Consider the following 23,034-nt stretch of genomic DNA (forward strand, 5'->3'; position numbering starts at 1 on the left):
ATTTTGTAGGTTCTAAGTGTTTATAGTATTTTTACCATTCTCATTGCATTGAGAATGTGTGTAGTACTATAAGATTTTAAATGAATACTTTAGAATATATATATATACATCAACATACAATATCACAAACTTTAGAATATCTAAGCATTCATGCCAATACAAAAGAGCAAGGTGGTAACCAACCAAACAGTAACATGTACAGCAGTATAATAATGCAACATGGTTTTATAAAAAAGAAGACAGTAGAAAAAATACATTCATAAGTTGATACATTATGCATCATAACACCACAAAAAGAGATAATTCATACATTCTGAAATTACTCAAACTATGAAATTTATAAAAAAAATTCAATACTAACCTCTTTAGTAGACTTTATTTGGTGGACTGCAGGTTTGATAACAAATTTCTGCAAGGAAATAAAATTGCAAGATGTTCAGCCATGGTCTAAATGTCAAACAGAAGAAATGGAAAAATTAACACAAACATAGAGCCAAAAGTTGGTGATTTGAGATTCAAAATTACACAACAACAGCTCTAGATCAAAACTAACCACTACAACAACTTTGTTTGATGAATTGAAACATTTGGAAACTCAAATTTTACTCAAAACCGTATTGCTACTCAAAATCCCCTTTCTACTTCTCAAAATTGACTCAAAATTGGAGGTTTTGGAAGTGATTTTGTTCCTAAGCCATTTTGACACTATGCTAATCATTTCAACAATTTTAATTCATCAAAACACACTTGTTTCAACTCTAATTAGGCACAAAATAGAACTGCAACTCAGATTCACTTTGCAAGTTCCGAAACTAGCTCAAAAATGATGGTTTGACATACTAAATTGCATACAGGTCATTCTAACATCATATGAATGGTTCTAACAACTTTAATACATCAATTTGCACATGTTTAAACTTCCAAACATCACAGAATCACAGCAGAACAAAAAATGACTTGTAATGACTCAATTTTACTACACTTTTTAAGGTTTAATGTAGTGTCATTTTTTAGTTTTAGATTATTCTTTGATTTTCACCACTTTCCTACCTATAATAGACTAAGTTAGACTTGTTAGGATGCTTACATACCTTAGAATAAGTCTACATTAGGTGAATTGACAAATTCTCACCTTAAAAGTTCACATTTTAGGTACTTAAAACTCAAACTTTGAGTTTTAGGTTATTCTTTGCTTTTCACTACTTTCCCACCTTTATTATACTAAGTTAGACTTGTTAGGATGTTTAAATACCTTAGAATAAATCTACATTAGGTGAATTGACAAATTCTCACCTTCAAAGTTCACTTTTTAGGTACTTAAAACTCAAACTTTGAGTTTTAGCTTATTCTTTATTTATCACTACTTTCCTACCTTTATTAGACTAAGTTAGACTTGTTAGGATGTTTACATACCTTAGAATAAGTCTACATTAGGTGAATTGACAAATTCTCACCTTAAAAGTTCACTTTTTAGGTACTTAAAACTCAAACTTTGCGTTTTAGCTTATTCTTTGCTTTTCACTACTTTCCTACCTTTATTAGACTAAGTTAGACTTGTTAGGATGTTTACATACCTTAGAATAAGTGTACATTAGGTGAATTGACAAATTCTCACCTTAAAAGTTCACTTTTTAGGTACTTAAAACTGAAACTTTGAGTTTTAGCTCTTTAGACCATTCAATTTTCGTGCTGATGTGATTCTATGTTATTTGACAGTTTAAACAAGTCTTAAATGTTGTTTTAAACTTGTTACAACATTCAAATTGAAGTTAGATTCATCTATGTGCAAAATAGCATATTGAAACCTCATTTTTTAGTGAAATTAGGAAGTACAAGGGTGAATCTGGTAAACAATTTGGTTCTGAACCCAATTAGAGTTCAAACAAGTTTAAATTGATGATTTAAAGTTGTTGAATGTATTACTAGAGTGTTAGAATTACTTGTGCGCGAACTCACTTGATTTGAACACTACACCAGGCAAATGTTTCTAATTTGGTGGTTTTAAATCCAATATTCATTGGAAGTGATTCAACACCTCAATTGATGCATCAAACAACTTTGTATCATCATTTTAAAGATTTTTAAACACTAAAACAGTTTGAAAATAGATTGCAATGTGAATTCAATGGTTCACTTGCATTTTAAAGCGAATTTTGATGGCTTAAGAGGTCATTCTGCATATAGGCATAAAAATGACCATTTCAACAGTGTACACAACTTTAAAATTGAAAAATAAACTTGCTCAAACATTATATATGCACAAACACAACAACATTCAAAAAAACATACTTGCTATAGCCAAATATGCATGAAAATGTCACCAATACTACACCAGAATTTAGGGACACTAAACCAACTTTTTATGATTGTATTACAGTGCAAAAATCATGTGATTATATTTGGAAACACTAAACCAGCTTGTGCCAATCCGGAAATGAAGATTGAAGATTTGAAATTGTCAAACAACACTTAAAATGGTCACCGCACCAGAAAATGACATATAAAATTGGTGGTTTCAAACCAAAAAATGCTTGGAAGTGTTTCAACAACTCAAGTGATGCTTCAAGCAAGTTTATATCATCAATTTGAAGCTTTGCAAACACTTAAGCACCCAAGAAACAGATTGCAACGAAAAACTCTGGTTCACTTTCATTTTAAATCAAATTTTGATGGTTTAAAAGGTGATTCTGCATATAGGCTGAAAAATGACCAAATGAAAAGTGAAAACAACTTTGAAATGGCAATTTAAACTTGCTCAAACGTTGGAAATGCACAAAGACAGCAAGATTCAACAAATCACTCTTGTTATAGTCAAATATGCAGCAAAATGCACCAAAAATAGCACCACAAATCAGATTTGAGAGAATGCAAAAGAGGATAGCAGCAACAAGGACTCTAGGAAGGCCTAATGCACTAGAGCTAACTGAAGATAATCAGCTAGAAGGTATTGTTGTTTACTGCAACAAAAGCAAGAAGAACAACACACCAAGAGAAATTGAAATGGAAGGCAAAGCTTTAGGAGAAGTGAGAAGGATTCATATCATTTACTTCCTCTTTCTAGGTGTTGATGGATCATTTTTGTTGTGACTAATGTGATTTTTATTAGCTAAAGGTATTGCCTTTTATTTATCTCATGAAAAGATGTGAAGAGATGGCTTGGGGAATTGAGAGGAAAAGACTTGCATGAGGCATTTTCTTGGTCCTACAAGAGGGTTCAGTGATATCCTCTTAATCCTTGCTTGGGTCCATTTCTATACCTCATTGATAAGGTGACCGCTCAAAGGTTCTAAAGAGGTCGTTTCTGAATCTTGCACAAAAGATTAGGGACCTTATGACAAATGGATTTACTTTGAAATGAGTTATAAACAGGTTACAATTCAAAATCACCATTCTACTTCCATTTTAACTCAAAAAGTGATGGTTTAAAGACCAAATCTGCATATAAGTTAAAATATGACCAAATGAACAGTGATATCTACTTTAGGACACCAATTTAAGCTTGCTCAAGCTTTGCAATAGCATAAAAACAACAAAATTCAAACATCACCCTTGCTAGAGCCAATTTATGCAGCAAATGACACCATTATACCACCAAAATCTCATTTCCAGAGAAGCAAAGGTTGGACAACAATTTAATTGACTCAAGAAAGTGTAACTCTACTAAACTAAGCTAGAATTAAAAGTCTTAGTATGACAAAACTCAGAATGGACAATTCACATAATCGATTTTTTTTTAAAGTAATTCTCACCTACTAGAAAAATTTCTAGACCAGAACACTTAACATGTATTAGTTATTTATATAAAACTTTGATTTCAATGTTTATAGGTTTGTTTATTTATTATATATTACTTACCTTTTTCATTTATATGATTTTCCACTTAACTTTTCCTTCCTGGCATGCTTCCACATGCACTTGTTTCACTACAAAAAAGAAGGGATGTCTAATCTAAATTTAATTCATTCTAGGTGATAATTTCCATCTTGATCTAGTGATTTCTAATATTTCTGAGCTATTTGATAGCTTTAACAAGTTTAAAATGGTCTTTAAAAGTTGCTACCAGATTTCAATTAGTAATATCTTGGCCTAAGTGCAGAGTTATGTCTTAAACCATCACATTTTGAGTTAAATTAGGAAGTGGCAAGGTGAATTTGAGTAGCAATAAGTCTTTAACTCATTTCAAACTTTGAACACATTTAAAATCACTAATTAAAGTTGTTGATTTGATTCCTTTCGAGTTTAAACCACTTCTGTGCAAAGTTGACTTTCAAACCACCAAAATCAAGCTAAGTTTTGTGGTGCAGTGTTGAAAACTGAATCTGTTTTGATGATGGCTCCTGCTAGTGGTAGCATATTGAGGGGTGGAAACTTGTATAGTTCTTATCTAAGTGCCTCTATAACAAGGGAAAATGCAAGACTTGAACCTAAAACAAACTTGCTAGAGGAGAAATATAGATCAAATGCATGGAAGACTTTATATTTAACATCCTCATGGCTAAACATCAACTTACCAATTCAGATTGCAAAACCAGATTTAGAGATCTGTCATAACCACAAGTTCAAAGGTTTTTAGTTCAGTTTTCTTGGTTCAAGCTGCCGATGTATGATGTTTTATGCTGATCATAGTTCAAAGGGGGCGTGAGTGCAGTCATTCTTTACTGCAGCCGAGATAACATGCTTCAATTCTCAAATATAACAACAATAAAAATATGAAACAAAGGAGAAGGAGGATTGAAGAAAGGAGAAGTTGGGTACATGGTACATGGTTTCACAGGAGTAAGATTAAAAAATGTTACATGTTTGGCAAGGCTGCTTGAATCAGAAATATAGTATCTAACTTATTTTAAAACAGGGGCTGCTTTTGACCATGGTGTCCCATGTGCTGCTAGTCATATCAAAGCAACAACAGGAACGTATTGGAAATGAATGAATTGGCTGGAATACACAGTCCAACAAGGTATTTAGTGAGTGTCTAGCTTAGGAAATTTTTGTTCAGCCTTTGAATGAAATGTCTCGTGCTACCAAGGCCAAAACATAATGCACTGAGTTAAAACTCAACATATTCACTATTTACCAACTTAACATTAGATTTATAGTTAATTAAAGTCCTTGACAAGTTTGTAATGATATGAAAATAGCTCCCCAACATCTTATAGTTCTAAAATGACTCTTTTAAAAATTCACCTACCAAAGCTTTAGTTTATACCAAAAACTAATCCAATAACATTTCCTTTTCACTATATACCTTTTATAACTTCAAACAACTTCGTCATATGTTCAAACAAGCATCATTTAACAAACATACACCTCATACTCTATTAAACATAATTACATGCATATGCTGAAAGGTAAATCTAGTGAGATTCTTTCACAAGATCAAATAAAAACACAATAACACATGAAACCAAGTATCTAACCTTCATACAAAGAAAAAGAACATCTTGTGATGCAATAACAAAACAAAAACTTATAGATTTCGTTCTAGAATCTCAAAACTCATGAATTAGATTTTCACATTCAGTGTTCATAACCTGTGTTTGGTCTATCTTTTCTAATACATTTTCTAATTGACCACAAAAATCCTATGACCTAATAAGCATGCTAGAGATAAGAGATTTAAATTTTAATCCTGGACTTTGCACTTGTCTGCTCTGTATTCAAACTTATCTCACTTCACTCAGATAAAGCTCAAAATAAGCAATGAAAAAATTAATCAAATCTTACAAAGCATCAATATTCTCATAACCTTGGATATGCATACAAAAGAGAATGATAATGTATCTTTGGTGGCAGGAAATTGAAGCCGAATTGAAGTTGAAACAAGTTCAAGAATTAGCAAAGGCAGAGTTAAATGAGAATGTGAATGAAATTTTGTGGAACCTACCTCAACCAAGATAGCCCTTGACGAGCACGACAACACCAGCCCTCAACGTCGACACCACCAGCCCTCAATGCAACAACCACCCCACGACGAACCCTAGCCAAAGACTCCCCAAACCAACATGCACAGTGAAAGAACCGCGATCAACAAACCCTAGCCCAAGACCACCGTCAACAACCACCAGCAATGACTAACCAAGAAAGTCACAGAGCGTGATGAAAGGGAGGGAAGTGAAGAAAGGGAGGGAAGCGAAGAAAGGGAGAGACAGACGAAAGCGACGAAGGGTAGAAAATGAAATTGGGGAACGAAAACCACAATTTGGGGTTATATCACTAATGAACTTACCGACGGCTCAAAAGCCTTCGGTAATCACCTCAATACCGGCGGCTTCAAAGCCTTCGATAATAAGCCCTCGGTAAATCCAGCTTTTCTTGTAGTATCGTTTCCCTAAAGACTCATAGGCCTAAACTTTCATGTGATTTCTTGATTATTTAAAACTTGTGCCTTTTCTTACATTGTGCCTTTTCTTTCGTAGAGCTTTTGTTGCCCCTGCGGATATTCAAGCATTCACCAATGAGACTAAAACTAAGTTGTCTGCACGGTGTCAAGGAAAGACAAAGTACTTCACCAAAGTCGTGAAGGAAATCTGTGCAGCATTTGAGGAGTTAGAGAAACAGAAAGTTAGTGGTTTGAAAAGGACACTGATGATTCACTTAATTGTTTGGAACTCCTATTGTAGGGGTAGTGGCTCACCCAAAGGATGCCACAGATGTTGTGGTATAAATATAGAAAAAACTGACACATATGTGGGAGATGTTGGCTCAAATTTGGAGCAATGTACTGATAACGGTTGAAAAACTGTTATTTTAATACTTAATTTTGATATTAAATCACACCCTTTATGGCTTAAAATTAGCTTGAAATCATGCATTTTTCTTAAGTTAGAGAACAAGAGAGTCAAAGTTGGTTTTCTAGGTTTTGTGCTTGGTTTCCCTTGATTTTGTAGGTTTATTGAATGGTTTGAAAGAAAGGTTGAATTATCAAAGAGTTACAGTGCAGAAAAGTCAACCAGTCAACCAGTTGACCAGAATGCTGAAAAGTTGACTAGAGCGTGGTTATGTGCCATAGGTAGTGCCTGAGCGCCCTCTTGCAGCGCTGAGCGCTAGTTCTGGACCAATTTTTACTATTTTTCGCCTAGTCGACAGAGCTGGGCGCTATTTTGAGTGTCGCACCAACCGCTGAGCGGTGAAACTAGCGCTGAGCGCTGTACTTATGGGCCTGAGCCAAAATTCTGTTATTTTTCTGAGTTATAAAAGGACCCTAGACGAATTCTAGGGTTATCTTTTGGCAAAAAGGACACAAAAACACTATTTTCACCCCTTGGAGGAGGATTTTGGATGTGGGAGCTCCAATCTATCAAATCTAGGGTTTATCTTTTCATTCTTTCCATTCAATTCATCTATTTTCACCATGACAATGGTGAACTAAACCCTTTGTTGTTGGGGAACGATGTAATCCTTTTGAAACTCTCTTATATTGAAATTCTTATTTTATTCATATACTTGTATTATCAATAGTTTGGGTTTTCTTCTTTGTACTTTAAAGCTTGCATTGTTTAACTCATTCAGTGTCATGATCTTTGATTTTGTCGATACGGAGACGTACGGGGAAATCTAGAACTGAGAAGAATTATCTTGATTATGAAATATTGCCTAAAGATAGGAATAGGACGGTCAATTGCTTTAAGCTTCTGTCATTAATGCATTAGTAATTACTAGAGAGACTAGAAATAGTAAACTAGTAATTATGGTAATAGGCTCTTTTCGCCGAGAGATCGAGTTTAGAGTAAATTAGAAAGTTGCATGAACATTGATAAGAAAGTTGAATCTAAATCGGGATGAAACCGTAAACCCCAGCAACATTCATTCATATCTTTATTTACCAATTGATCAAGCTTTAGCATTTGCATGTTTAATTTAGTTTTTGCAATACAACATCAAATTATTATTCTTTCAAGTCATATGCGATTAATTCACATGAATGTTTAGGCCACAGAGTCCCTTGGGAAACGATATCTGGACTTACTGTTCTATTATTACTTGATACGATTTGGTACACTTGCCAGGGTGTTAACATGTACTCAAAAATGTGAAGAAAGTGGTAGCCAAGATGCAAAACCTTCTCTATCTGGTCATCCAATTGACAGTGCGTCTCCAGTGTTGTCTCTTGTGATTGAAAGCAAACCATCAATTGGTGAAGAACTAAATAACTACAGTAGCAAATATGGACTGGATGAACAATCATATCATAAAGTTGAAGACTAATATTGAGGATGTGTGTGATGTTAATGACTTAAAGCAAGCCTCTTTGTACGTTGGAGGCTTTGTCTGGATCTGATTCCTACCATGCTTCATCTGATGCTAGCCTTTTTTCTAGCTTATTACCTGTACTTTCGTATGAAAAATGTATGTGATTGTTTTCCCAACTATTGTGTCATTTGTATGCTCCTTTCTCCATTTCTAAAACCAATTGTTTTGGCTTTATTCATCTGCAATGAACTTGAATGAAACTAAAAAAAAAAAAAGACATACTGCCTTGGTTCAGAGGGAACCGAGGCATAAAATCCCGCAAAAAGAAAATAAAAAAATGAAAAATCTACTGTATCGGTTTTCTTTGAACCGAGGCGAAATCCTTTACTTTTTTTCTTCGGTTCACAACCGAGACATAAAGTTGTGGACTTTTTACCTCACCTGTATATGCCTCGATTCAGAAACCGCTGTCTATGAGCGAAAATAACTGGTATCGTATCCCTTGACTACATTAGTGTTACTCTAGTCTTGACTGCTTTTCTATATTATACATGATGACGTCTTNATTATATATATATATATATATATATATATATATATATATATATATATATATATATATATATATATATATATATATNTNTTCTATATAACTGGAATGCCACAATTTTCATCTGAAATAATGAATTGTATAGAATCATCACTCATATAGACATAAAAAGCTAAAGTATAGTTGAAGGAAAATAGAGAGCATATATTGTTGTATCTGAAACATTATTAATACTATAGTACAAGTTATTTTAGTAAGGATCATTTCTTTATTGTTCTTGTATTTTTTGAATTATTTGGATCCATAGGTGTAAAAATTTGACACTCCAAGTTCATAGAATTTAATATTGAAGATAAGATGTTATGTTGCTAATAAAAAAAAAAGCCTTCGGTAAATATTGTGTGAACTTAAGAAATTGACGATAGGAAATATTTTACAACTTTTTACATCAGTTTTGAGCATTTCCATTGTTTGCCAAATGATTTGTTCAATGCCTCTCACAATGACTGAAAATGGATAACTTATTGTGTACTACATGTTAAACTTATTCGTGTAACAGCCATATTAACAAATTGGATTACATAAATGAATTGTAAAAAAGAAAAAAGAACGAAGATAAAAGTAAACCTTGAAATAGAAAACGTATAGACTCCAATATTGACAATATTATGATGACCTACAAAGTAGTTTAGAAAATTAAAAAAAAAATAAAAATGTAAAATCATATTTAGCAAGTTCCTTCCAGATTCAAGTGATAAGTGAATATAGCATGTCATCACAGTCTCGTTTTAAACACATGGATCTGGCAATATGTACTTCGTGATTCTGAAATTGTGTTTTTCTTTTTCTCTTTCTAATTTTTAACTCCATAGCTTACCTTCAAAATGGCAACTTTGAGGAGCAGCCGAACTCCAAATATCACAAGAAAACAAAGCTCATTGGGAAATTTTCTTTGCGCAAATGGGAGATCAATGGTCTGGTTAAGTATGTCTCTGGGGGACCCCAACCTGATGGCATGTTCTTCCTAGTTATTCATGGAATTTATGCTGTGAGACTTGGCTATGAGGCCTCAATCTCCCAAACTATCAAGGTCATACAGGGTCAACTGTATGCTCAAATTCTTAGGGCCTCAAGGATTTGTGGACAAGATGAAGTTTTGAGAATCTTTGTGCCACATTATCGTGACAGTTTTTCCAGATCGGAAGGAGATGGGTGTGAAAAAGGCGGATGTAGGAGAATCATCAATGTTAATCACTTCCATTGAGTGAGGAAGGAGAACGAGAACTCCGATGGTTCTGCAATTTTTCTTAAGCGACATCGTTTCATGGTTGAGAAGGGTTGCCGGCGGAGTCATGATAGGCAGTGGCGTTGGCAAGGTTTGAGGATTGAACATTTTGGAGTTTTGATTAGAGTGAACCTGAGAAGAGTGTGAAGTTTCACTGCCACATCATTAAAAAAAGCCAAATCACAAAAATTTTAAGGCCTTCCACTTCAATTAACGGTAAAGTTCTAATTAACTTAATTCTACAAAATAAGAGTTTTAATTAAGATTAAATAAAATACGAGAACTTTTTAAAATTATTTTATAAAAATAAAGACATTCGAAATCATTAAATCTTATAAATTTATGCAAAATGTGTCAATGTCTTGTGGGTTGGATTTTGTACTATCCCAAAGCCCTAATTTTATGCCCATGGTGTCAAGCTAGCAAAATAACTCAATTGAGTTACCCACTCATCGACTTGTCACTTGAAGATTTTTCGACAAATACAAATCAAAGACATGGTGAGTGTGAAATAAAATTTTCGACAATGCTTTTGCACTTCCGTTAACATTGCAGTATGATGTTGTTGTACTGTATTTCATTTACGTAAACCTAATAGACAGCTCTCTTTCTGTCTGTTACGCATTCTATATTACGTAACTTAATAGATTCTCTATATTCCCATCACTCTCAAACTAGCCGACGACAATTTCCTTATATGGAAACAACAAGTATTAGGCACTCTTCGTGGTCTCAAACTCACGCAGTGTCTTAATGAATCATTACCTCTCCTCCATGTCGTCTTACCGCTGCAGAAACCACCATCAACCCTGCTTTCCTTCAGCATGATCAACAAGATCATATAATTGTTGCTTGCCTATTAGCCTCTATGTCTACTCCCGTACTCAACAAAATGTGTTTAGAGTTTTATGATTAAAATAAGTCTTGTTTTCAAACCTATTTTTGAGGTAGTTGTTCTCAATGTTTAGGAGTGATTATTTTTTATTTTTCCTTGATTGTACTCATGATTAAATCATGGGCAGTTTTTATGTTTCCTTGGTTTTATAAATAATTAAGTTATTTCATTTAATAAAACAAGCTTTGACAACTAATTGTTTATCTCATCTACATAGCATTTAAGAGTGGTATTAGAGTCCACACACGGGCCTGAGAGTTGAACACCTATATAGAGAGCTAAAATAGTACTCAATCATGGCTAACAACAGTAGTTTCCTTTGTATTCTCAAATTTGATGGAGATTATGATCACTGGTCCATGCTTATGGAAGATTTGCTAAGATCAAAAGTATGGAGTGCGGTGGAGCAAGGATTTGAGGAGACTAAGCCCTTGGAATCTCTTATAGGTGCAGAACGAAGATCCTTGGAGGAGCAAAAGTTAGAAAACTTGAGAGAAAAGAATTATCTCTTTCAATCTATTGATAAAAACATTTTGAAAATGATAACCCACAAAGCCACTTCCAAAGTTTTATGGGATTATTAAGCAAAAATAACAAGGTAATGCTCGAGTTTAATGTGCTCAGCTTCAAAGGCTACGTAGGGAATTTGAAATTTTCGAAATGCAGAATGATGAGTGTGTCAATGACTACATCTCTCGAGTTAGGTTAATTGCAAATGACATGAGAAGTGCTAGGGAAATCATGGAGAATGGACAAATTGTGGAGAAAATCATACGTATCTTGTCTGATAAATACAATTACATTGTATCTTCCATTAAAGAATCAAAGGATATCAACAAGATGATCCTGGATGAGTTACATAGCTCATTACTGGTGTATGAACACAAGGTAAAACAAAAGGAGGTGACTGAAAAGCATTGAGTGTTACCAGAGAAAGCTTCACTCCAGAGGACATGGTGGATATAGGGGTAGAGGTAGAGAACGTGGTAGAGGAAGAGCAATTATTAAATCCACAATTAAATGTTATCAATGTCATAATTGGGACATTTGCAATATGAATGTCCTACCTATGCCCATTATGCAAAACACACAATGCTAGACGAGGAAGAAGAGATGTATTTTATGTCGTGGAAATGCCGCATTCCAATCAAGACGAGGTGTGGTTCCTGGAGTTGGGATGTCTCAATCACATGAGTGAAGAAAAAAAATAGTTAGTGAGCTAGATCAATCCTTCAGACACAGTGGTAAGTTACGAAACGACTTTAGACTGGAGGTAATGGGAAAAAGGAAATGTTCGAATGAAAATAAATGGACAAATTGTGGTGATCACTGAGGTATTCTTTATCCCTGATCTCAAATCCAATCTTCTTAGTATTGGTCAACTTCAAGAGAAATAATTGTCTATATTAATTAAGGATGGTTGTTGTAGTATTTATTATGAAAACAATGCGAACTATGATATCTGCAAATCCTATTTTTGTGCTTTCGACATCAATTCCTCCCGTATCTATTAATACATCATCAAATCTTAATGTGACGTCTGAAAATATCATAAGCTTATGGCACCAAAGGTATGGTCATCTCAACATGAAAGGACATAGGACTCTTGCCTATAGGAAGATGGTTAATGGATTGCCAATATTGAAGAATCGGTCTCAAATGTGCTCCATATGTATGGCTGTAAAACAGCAACGCCATCCATTTCCAAAGGAAATCACTTGGAGAGCATCTAAACCTCTACAACTCATCCACTCAGGCATATGTGGTGCAATTACACTTGAATCACACAACAATAAACGGTATGTTATTACCTTTATAGATGATTATAGCATAAAAATGTGGTCTTTTCTACTGGCCAAATCCGACGTATTTAAAAGGTTCAAATCTTTAGTGGAGAATGCATCAGGACATAAGATTCTATGTTTGCGCAGTGACAAAGGTGGGGAGTTCACTTCATCAGAGTTTGATGATTATTGCAGCGTTCATGGAATTTCAAGACAACTCATAGCAGTCCATTCACCTCAGCAGAAAGAAGTGATAGAAAGGACAAAGCGCACTTTGATGAATATGGTGAAATGCATGCTTATAGCACGGGACGTACCAAATAAATATTGGCTAAAAGCAGCTAATCTAGCCACAATATCTTGAATAGATGTCCCACTGCAACTTTGTCAAACATAACCTTACAGGAAGCTTGAAGGAATAAAACACCATTAGTGCAACATTTTAAGGTATTTGGATGCATAGGACATGTTTTCATTCTAGATGTTTCAAGAAAAAAGATGGACAAGAAAAGTATCAAGTGAATATACATGGGAACCATTGGAATGCAGAGACTAAGAAGATCATTATCAGCTGAGATGTATTCAAAAGAGGAGAGTGGGTATTTAAGACAAAGATAAACGAAATAGGAGAAGTAAACAAATACAAAGCTAAGCTAGTAGCAAAGGGGTATACGCAACAAACTGGGATTGATTATAATGTGGTATTTGCACTTATGACACGAGGGGATACCATTAGACTAATTTTTTCCATTGTAGCTAGTCATGGATGGAAAGTCTACCAACTTAATGTCAAAAGCGCATTTCTACATGGAGAGATAGCAAAGGAAGTAGAGGTAGAATATGAAGTGAGAGGTAAAGAAGACAAAGTATGTAAACTCAAGGCTTCACGTGCATATTTTAGCAAGATCGAATCATACTGTCAAAGAAGGTTTTAAAAAAAAGCATAAGTGAACACACACTCTTTACAAAGAAACAAGGAGAAACGAGTGTTTTGTTCGTAAATTTGTATGTGGATGATCTTGTCTATACAGGAAGTAATAAGTTGATGTTGGAAGAATTCAAGAACTTAATGAAAAGGGAGTTTGAAATTATTGGTCTAGATAGCATGAGATATTTTCCTGGTGGATAGGTCACACAACCCTCAAATGGTATCTTTATTTGTCAGAAAAAATATGCTAATGAAATTCTAGAGAATGGTTTAGCAAATTGTTCATCAGTTAAAAATCCAATTGTTTCCGGGTGCAAGCAAACAAAAGATAATGGAGGGATGAAGGTTGATGCAACTAAATACAAGACCAGACTTAATGTATGTTGTAAGTCTAGTCGCTCGTCTCATGGAGGCTCCTACAGTGATGCGTCAACGAGCTGTGAAAAGGGCTCTACGTGACTTGAAAGGAACTATTGATATGGGGTTGCTCTATACACGTGAAGCAGGAGAGGTTTTGACTGCTTATTGTGATAGTGATTATGCTAAAGATGTCGAAGATCAAAAGAGTACCTCAGATTATGTTTTAAAAATGTCAAACGGGCTAGTTGCTTGGAGTTCGAAGAAACAACCAATTCTACCATTGTCCACAAATGAGGCTGAGTTTATTTCTGCAGCGGCTTGTGCTGTTCAAAGCATTTGGATGCTACGAGTTCTTGAAAAATTGGGAGTGAAACAAAATAAGTATATTATTTGTTGTGATAACAGTTCAACAATTATGCTGTCTAAGAATCTTGTTTTGCATGGTAAAAGTAAGCATATTCACGTTGGATTTCATTTTCTTCGAAAATTAGCAAATAAAGGAGAAGTGGATCTGATATATTGTGGGATCAAGGATCAATTGGTTTATGTCATGACTAAGGCATTGAAATTAGAGATATATACGAAGCTTAGAGAAAGGTTGAGAATGTATAACTTTGACGGTGTAAACAGATCAGTTTAAGAAGGATTTGTTAGAGTTTTGTTATTAGAATAAGTTTTGTTTTCAAACTTATTCTTTAAATAGTTGTTCTTATTGTTTAGGAGTGGTTATTTTTTATTTTTCCTTTATTGTAGCCATGATTAAATCATGGCAGTTAATAAAACAAGCTTTAACAAGTAATTCAATATCTCATCTATATAACATTTAACAAAATGGTAGGACTTGACACCGCTGCAAATCTGGTCTAGACTTCAAACATATTATACCTCTCATACTCGTGCTCAAGTCAAGCAACTAAAACTACAGTTGCCCCAACCAAAAGAAGGACTTACAAATTCCTGTAAAAATGTGTGATTTTAATTTCTTAGCAAAATCAGCAACGTATCCTAAACTATAAAAAGATATAACTCTACAAATGGGTAAATGGAGGAAAAAAAGAGTGTTTAAATTATTTAAAACATTATGAGTACTTCATAAACTCATAATTTTTACCGTTTGAAAAAAGAAAATAAAGTCTTCAAGATATAACAAATAATTCACTAATATAAAAAAAAAATATTAAAATAATATTATAGATATAAGTTTCTTGTAATTTTTCAATTCGACGGCTTATATCATCTTGGAGATAAAAGCATCAATAGAATTGTTAATCAATAGTGAGTAACTAGTTAAGTGTCCGAACGCATATACAAGCACGTTCGCACGTTTGTTAATCATGGCAGAAATTTAAGGAATAATATTTAGAAGGAGTAAAGTTGAATGTGTCACTTTTTAAGGGTAGTGAATGGACTTTCTAATTATATTTTAATTTGGTGGAACAAGTTGTAGAAAGAGATTAAATGAAAAGGGTCATGAGGAAGCAGAATATGCCTTCTAGCTTCCATAAGGACTACAAATCAAAAGTTCGGTGATTTTCTTAAGGAAGCAAGGGAGTGGAAAATTTTTATAAGGAGATGGAGATTCTTATCATCCAAGCCAAAACTGAAGAAGATTCTAAGGTAACTATAACTTGTTTCTTTAATGGATCAAATGATGATATTATAGATATTGTTGAGTTGCAGGAGTTTGTGCAGATGAAGGCTCATAAGGCCATATAAATAGAACAACAAATTAAAAGAAAGAGTATAACAAGAAATTGTTTTACCAATTTTAATTCTTTAAATTGGATAAAATAAAGAAAGAAGTGTTGCCTCCTCTAACAAAGCATTGCTTTCTATACAAAGAAAAACACATAAAAAAGAAACCTGAACATCCACCAAAGAGGATTAGACAAGTGAAATGTTTTCAATGTTTAGGCATGGAACATTATGCCTATGAGTTTCCTACAAAGAAGACCGTTCTTCTTATTTTATTTATCTTTATTCATGTTTTTATTTATCTAAGCATATTTCTATATATTTTATAAGATCTAATTTAAATAGAAATTAATTTGTTAGGATACAACTTTGAGTTATCTTTACCCAACTAATTATTTTGAATATTTTCATACTGAAGTTTAGATAAATATATTAATTTGATTATTTCAGTAATATCATTCATGTTGTTGGATGTTATGTTTACCTATATAGGTTGTGGTGATCTTTCTAACCGTTACAGGTATTAGAAAGAGGTTGAAACTATGATTAATTATAATGCTTGTGTTTATGTCAAACTAATTTGGCTCGAAATTAAAGACTTATATTATCAAAATCTTTGTATAATTTTCTTTTAAAATTAAAATATCTGCAGGCCCACCACTAAATCCTTAATTATTGAGGATGGAAAGAGATATTAGTTAGTAAACCTTATGCAAGTTAACGCGTTCTAACATCAGGTAGGGAACATCATGGGCGGACCACAAAAGATAAATAAAGTTATAGCAAGATACGTCTAACCTGTTTTTTTTCTAAAGAAAAACATTTAAGTAGAGTCAATCATTGTGTGCCGCAAAACTTTTCTCCATGTATTTATCTAATTTAAACCCAGTAGATGTTTTGTCATTATTTCAATTTGTTTGTTCGTTTCTTTTATCTGACAAATAAGGCCACAATGTAAGAGTCTTATAAAACTTATTTTAGATTTTACAAATCATATAAACCATTTCCATTACATAAAAAAATAATAAAAAAATGGGAACCAAACCAAATTTATATATAAAAAAATACATGGCAAACTTATTTAAAAATAAATAAATAATTTTTAACATAGGAAAGATAATACGTATTATAAAAAAAATAAGAATAAAGCTAAATGTCATAATATCATATTATTTATAATAATTTCTATTTTTTAATTTAAATAAATCAATTTATATATGTACTATACGAAATATACCGATCAGAGTTAATGGTCATTTATGGGCAATTATCAGGTATTAATTGACCAGATTTCCTTACGCTTTACAAATATACGGTACTGATTATTGATTATTGGGTTTGATTGCTTAAAAATATAATGCACTAATGGTTAATCAATAGACTTGGGTGTCATAAGCCCTATAAAAATACAATTGAAATAATCTTTTCTGTTCTAGGAGAGAATTGAAGATCAAAAGAGAACAAAGCAAGAAAAGACGACCAACCCTCGGACCAATTCAATTGAAACATTTTGACGCCCACCGTGTGGCTGAGCGGCATCCCTATGAAACCACGAGGAACCAGATGCACGCTCAGTCTCCACATCGTTACATCGGATTAATACCAGGTTTTACAACACGAGTAAAAAGTTTAATAGTAATTTCTAAAGACATATCTTTTGTTTTGAGAAATTTCAGGAAGGCTAAATCTCTTACCACATGGTTAGTTGGACCCTCAGCGTCCAACCTTGTCAGGTTCCACGTTTCATTATAATTTATAAATTACATAATATATTTGTTTAACTCATTTTTATGAGTGAAAATATCCTCTAGAGGAAGGTTAAGTCTAATGTTCAACCATTCCAATACTTTTTATTATAATTTATAAATTATAATTTTTATTTTGTTTAACTCATATCCTCCACAGGAAGGATTAGTCTAAAATTCAACCAAGTTCAGTCTAACATTCAACCTTAACAGGTTCCACTTTTTATTATAATTTATAAATTATAATATATTGAAGCATTTATTTTATTTTGTTTAACTCATTTTTGTGAGTAAAAATATCCTTCACAGAAAAGGTTTAGTCCTACGTTCAACCTTGACAGGTTTCACTTTTCATTATAATTTACAAATTATAATACATTGAAGCATTTACTTTATTTTGTTTAACTCATATTTTTTTTGAGTAAAAATATCCTTCACAGAAAAGGTTTAGTCTTGATAGGTTTCACTTTTCATTATAATTTATAAATTATAATATATTTGTTCAACTCATATTTTTGTGAGTAAAAATATTCTTAACAGAAGGTTCAGTTCTAGGTTCAACCTTGACAGGTTCCCCTTTTCATTATAGTTTATAAATTATAATATATTTGTTTAACTCATATTTTTGTGAGTAAAAATATTCTGCACAGAAAGGTTCACTCCTACATTCAACCTTATCAGGTTCTACTTTTTATTATAATTTATAAATTATAATATATTGAAGCATTTACTTGTGAGTAAAAATATCCTTCACAGAAAAGGTCTAGTCCTACGTTCAACCTTGACAACTTTCACTTTTCATTATAATTTTAATATATTTGTTCAAACTCATTTTTGTGAGTAAAAATATTCTGCACAGGAAGGTTTAGTCCTACATTTAACCTTGACAGGTTCCACTTTTCATTATAATTTATAAATTATTATATATTTGTTTAACTCATATATTTGTGACTAAAAATATTTTCCACAGGAAGATTCAGTCCTACGTTCAACCTTGAAAGGTTTCACTTTTCATTATAATTTATAAACTATAACATATTTGTTTAACTCATATTTTTGTGAATAAAACTATCTTGCACAGGAGGGTTTAGTCCCTTCCCGCTTGGACCACCAACATTCAACCTTATTAGATTCTAATGTTATCTCATTATAAAAATAAAATATTTTATTTAAATCATATTTTTGTGAGTAAAATATCAAAGGTTCAGAACAACGTTCAACCTTATCTGATTCTAATGTCATCTCATTATAAAAATAAAATATTGAATATTTTAATTACCTCATATTTTTGTGAGTAAAAATATCATGTGCATGAAGGTTCAGACCAACATTCAACCTTATCAGGTTCTAATGCCATGTTATTATAAAAATAAAATGTTGAATATTTTATTGAATGCATATTTTCGTGAGAGACCAACGTTCAATCGAGGATCGAAGATCGAACGGACTTGCCTGTCTGGCCATCTGACTTCATATCCTAAATGTTTTTAATATTAATTTGATTAGTTGCATTTTTGTGACTATTCGAATTCGAATTGCAATTCTTTTTTCAGTGCAGATGACAGGACCTTGCACACAAATCGGCCAACCACAACAAACCGCTCGGTAACCCAAACGCGAGGTTACCCTAAGAACGAAGAGCGTGGTAACCCGAACACGAGGTTACTTAAAGGGTTGAACCACCATCTTAATGGAAGACTGCTCGGTAACCTGAACGCGAGGTTACCATAAGAGCGAAGAGCCTGGTAACTCGAACACGAGGTTACCTTGAAGGATGAACCAACATCTCAAGGGTGGAAGACCGCTCGGTAACCCGAACGTGAGGTTACCTTGAGAGCGAAGAGCCTGGTAACCTGAACGCGAGGTTACCTTAAGGGCTGAATCACCATCTTAAGAGTGGAAGACCTTAAGCCGCTCGGGGGGAAGTCCGAAAAAGGACTTCAGAAATCACCGCTTAATGCAGGAAGTTAGAAAAAGAACTCCTATCAGTCAACTACTCAACAGGTCTAGTCCCTTGCCGCTTGGACCACCTACATTCAGCTTTATTAGGAAAAAGTTCCAAAGAGAACTCCTAGAGTTCACGACTCGGTAAAGGGAGCAATGAAGACTTAAAGCGCATCGAAGATAGACTCCCTAAAGTGTGAGCAACCTCTTTTAAAGCTCATAATAATCCCTGCGCACCTCTTTCAAGTAAAAGAGTTTGCTTGAGTTGGGGGCTTATGTACTATATCAAATATACCGATCAGAGTTAATATGGTCATTCATGGGCAATTATGAGGTATTAATTGGCCAGATTTCCTAACGCTTTACAAATATACGGTATTGATTATTGATTATTGGGTTTGATTGTTTAAAAATATACTGCACTAATGGTTAATCAATAGACTTGACTGTCACAAGCCCTATAAATATACAATACAATTGATGTCCAGGTACAATAATCGTTTCCTATCTTCTTCTATTCTAATAAAATATAGACCTTTTTATGAAACATATTTGACTTGAGCGTCGGAGTGTCTTCTGCAAGTCAACAACCCATCGAAGTAGATTGCGTTCTCGAAGAGAATTGAAGATCAAAAGAGAACAAAGTAAGAAAGGACGACCGACCCTCGAACCAATCCAAGAAAAAAATATGCATAATGATTTCTCTATCATCTAAGCTAGAAAATAATATCAAGTCAATATAATTATTTTTAAAATATCTTGCAATATGTATAAATTATTTTCGTAATAAATACAATTAGAGCATATAACAAAATACTACACATAATAAATACAATTATGAGGATAGTAGGCCATTAATCTCATTAAATCTGATAATGGATGTGTATATAGAAAAAATAATCACAGCAAATATTCCACCAATTAACTTTATTTAACAATCAATTGTGACTTCTACATTTTTGTCCACCTTTACCTATAATCAATGCATTCTCACAAAACGGACTCACTCTCAATTTTTCTCATTACTTTATTTATTCATATATTTCTACATCTTATACTTTGACTTGAGTGTCAAAAAATATTTTATAGGTGATTATTTCTCTTATTTGATTCATGTTTGGTTTTCATGGTTTTCGTCCTACTATAATAATCCAAATATATATATATATATATATATATATATATATATATATATATATATATATATATATATTCATGGAAAAGTTCTGAAATGATATTTCTGCATCAATTTTCTTTTTAAAAAATGAAAATACTAGCAGCATACTTTTATCATAATTTTTTAACATACACTTTGTTGGTAGGTGAATTTTGTATGAGTTCATAATAAAAGAAAGGTTTAAATATTTTAACAAAATTCCTTTCGAATTAAATATTCGTTAAGGAATGTATTGAATACTTATCACTAAGACTGTTCTAAAGGATGAATCCAATAAGATCGTTTTTACGTGCCAAGTAACATAATTGGGCAGAAAGGACAGTAATAGATTCTGAAGTACCATTCCACTTCTCGCTTTGATGAAGTTAGTGGGATATATTGGGAATCTCATGATATGCGTTTTCCAAGTTTGAGGTTCTTTAAGTGGTGAGGTATTCCTTTTCGATTGAGAAAATCATGATTAGAATATAGCATATTTAAGTCACATCCCAAAGTTTTAGGCTTTTCAATCCAAATCATATATTTGTTTGGCGTAGTCTCCTACAGCATAAAAGGGAAAGCCCTTTATTCCCGTTGAGGCAAATACATACTCACACTTCCAATAATCATGTTAATGCTCCACAAATCTCCTGTCTTATTGAATTGGGTCCCCATGTAGCATCACCTTAAAGTTAACATATTCTCTTAGGCGTGCCCGTGTACCATTAATTCATCATTTTTATATACGAGAAATTGCCAAAGATTCTACGTTATCTCTTCACAACGGATGACAAGAATGCATTTTGTGATTAACCTTGTTTTGTTGCCCCTCAAATGTCCACGATCAACGTAGGAGAAGTGATTTCGATTTTCTAGTCCGAGTGCAAGTATACGTTTGATTATTGCATGTTGCACAAATGCATTGTCACATATTCGTTAAAACTTAAAGCACACCTGAATTATGCAATATTTTATGGAAAATATGGTTACGTTAATTTGTTATGTTATTCAGCTTAGTAAACATTTAAAACTATCGTGTATAGTTTTACGTTTTGTCCCTTTTTCCTACAAACTAGAAGAGAAAACACAAGATTTGATCGGATCTCGTTTCCCTTACAAACAAGTTTTGTGAGTATACACATTAAAATGCAATTTACAATCATAATGAATTTTCTAAAACATGGACTTACAATATTTTGAAATAATCAAAATTCTCAATAAATAATGTTTTTTTAGAGTGATCTATATTCTAAAAAAACGTTGTCTATTGATAACTCTTATTTGAAAAAATGTTATTTATTGACAGCCAATAATAGACAATGCTTATTTGAAAAAACATTTTATATTATTGATTGTCAATATACAATGTTTATTTAAAAAAGTAACATCTGGAAAAAAATAAAGGGTCTTAGAAATAAAATAATCTAGAGACTTTGTTGTTTTTGTTTGGTAATTAGTGTTCTTGAGTGTATATCTTTGTTAGAACATAACTGTTATGTTATTTATTTGGTTATATTCTAGGGGTAAATGAGTCTTTTACATTTCATTAATTACGTGTAGAAATTAAAAGATGAGAGGATAGAAAGGAAAGACTATGAAAATTTAATAACACTACAAGAAATAATGGAATTACATACAGAACATGATATACGGATTTAAATCCGTATATAAATCAGGTATTATATACGGAAGTTATATACGGATATCAAAAAAGGCTTTATATACGAATATTTATATACAGAAAAATCTGTATATAAATTCCGTATATAAAGTTGGCGTGTGGTGGCGGGAAAATTACCCAACGATATATTTGTATATAACACGTATTATCCGTATGCAGTTAAAACCAAGTTGTAAACTGTGGATATTATATACGAATATGGGAAATAATTTTTTTTAAAAAAATGTTTTTCTGATTAATTGGATGTTGGAGTTGTGTATCTCTCTCGAACTCTCTTCACTCTCGAACCCTCTTCTTTGTCGAGCCCTCTTCATCAATCCTTCATCAAACACTGTGACCTCTTGTTTCCAACCTTCAGTCAGCTCTCGTCTCGAACCTTCATTCACCTCAATTCTCGAACCTGTCTTCTTTGCAGCTATTGGTTGACTTCTCCTATCACGAGCCCTCTTGTTAATCATTGTGTCGAACCCCTCTTCTTTGCAGTTGTTGGTCTACTCCACCCCTCTTCTGTCGAACCCTATCATGCCCTAAATCTGGTAAGTGATTCTTCTCTTCCTTCAATTTTCTGGTAATCTGTAATGCATAGAAATCTTTAAAATTGAACCCTAATCTGTGTTAATTTTATTTTAATTTCCCCATTTTTTGTTCATCTCGCAAGACGTAGTTGGATTTTGACAAGGCATCGATTGAGGCTGCTGTATAAAGGTGTTTTTAATTTCCTCTATTGCTCGGTTTGGTATGCAATGTACTTCGCTATATATATATATATATATATATATATATATATATATATATATATATATATATATATATATATATAT

The sequence above is a fragment of the Vigna radiata genome, unplaced genomic scaffold, assembly GCF_000741045.1.
Source record: "Vigna radiata var. radiata cultivar VC1973A unplaced genomic scaffold, Vradiata_ver6 scaffold_131, whole genome shotgun sequence".
Lineage (NCBI taxonomy): Eukaryota > Viridiplantae > Streptophyta > Magnoliopsida > Fabales > Fabaceae > Vigna > Vigna radiata.